Source organism: Carlito syrichta, unplaced genomic scaffold (assembly GCF_000164805.1).
Source record: "Carlito syrichta isolate Samal-C Ts95f unplaced genomic scaffold, Tarsius_syrichta-2.0.1 Scaffold73650, whole genome shotgun sequence".
In the NCBI taxonomy this organism is placed as follows: Eukaryota; Metazoa; Chordata; class Mammalia; order Primates; family Tarsiidae; genus Carlito; species Carlito syrichta.
The window spans coordinates 74,881-76,544 of NW_007017746.1; positions in this window are offsets into that span (position 1 = coordinate 74,881).

Here is a 1,664-nt window from a genome sequence, read left to right on the forward strand (position 1 = left end):
AAACAAAAAAGTGTGGTATCTTAGAAGACAGGTGAAGAAATTACGCCAAGGAGGAGGGAGTAATTCATTTTATCATACTCTGCCGATAGCTCAAGTAATAAGAAGGCAGAAAAGTGATAAGAAGGCATTTGATTTAGAACGTGGATATCCTTTTTGACCTTGATGCAGTTATTTTTTGAAGTGTTAGAGATAAAAGTTGGATCAGAGTAGATTAAGAAAGAATAAAAGATTTGAAAAAAAGGTAGTGTGGACAATTCGTTTAAGCACTTCTGACCCAAAGAAGAGCAATGAAATGGGGTGGTAGTTGGCAGAAGAATTACATTTTTCTCCTCTTTAATACTAGGGCAAAATAATTATATGCTGCATCAGTCAATATTCATTCAGGGAAGGAAAACCACTAAGAATGTTATATAATTAGTGGTTATAGGAATAAGGCTACATTTTTGTGAGAGAAACTGAGGAAGTATGTGTTCAAACGGGGAAGTTGGGGGTAGTCAAACAAAAGTAATGAAATGACTAAGCAGGCTTCCTGAAAGACTAGAGTGACTGGACAATGAGAGCTTGAGATGAAATCTGGAAAGCCAGGAATATCCCACTCTTATAGTGGGACCACAATGAAGAGTTCATAGAGAGGACTCTAAAATTTACAGCTTCTGCATCTGGTGGGCCTGAAGTTACTATTGGTGAGAATTTCTAGTAGGCAGGAAAATGTGCTTAGAAGGGAAAAAGTTGGCAATCTGGAACTTACTGGAATCTCTGCGTCAGTTTCACATCACAAAGGAGAGCAGAGAAAACCTAAAACCTACTGGTATCTTGTCTATGCCCCTGTCTCTCACAGCATCTATTCCCAATGACCTGCAGATGGTAATATCCGACGCATCACTTCAACCTTTCACATCTCAAGCAGAATTATCTTTTGGACAACTCTAACCTGGAGCCATTCACAAAAGGGATTTATGAAAAACTTACTCATAATTTAGCCAAATTTATCCAATGCAAAATCACACTTATGTTGCTGATCCAGTAGAGGGAAAAAATATGATAACGTAGGCAAAAAAGGAGAGTAGACCTGTGATACGGTCCTTGAGTAGGCGAGAGGGCATCATAGACAGTACTCACATAGAGGGATTACATTTAGAATAGATCAAAGGTGTCTGGGTTTATGAAAACTTATTTCTAGGAAATGGTAATCATCTCTGCTGAATGTACTGATAACAAGTATTAAAATCAAACATTGAAACCACAAAGTTAGAAAAATTTTGGTCTATTTTTGGAGATAATTACCACTTAGCCAAAAACAAATCTTCATAGGAGGTTATTCACTAATAGCAAAAACTACTGTGTTTGTTAGTGTAGATCAACAATCCTGTGGCATATGAAATGAATGAAGATACAAAATGAATAAAACTATCTGTTTATTTTTAAAGATTAAATGCTCTCATTAATGGTCCTGACTTCATTTACCATCTATATCTTTGTGAATTCACTTGTTTTTGTTTTTCTCTGTTGGAGATCACTCTTCTAGTCAGTGCATGATGGCCTATTTGACAACTTTGATCCTGAATTCTCAAAAGCAATTCTGTTTCCATCTGACCAAAACTTAATGCAATTTTTTTTAATACCATACCTTTTTCAATCCTGATTGTTCTCTAATTCAATTAACC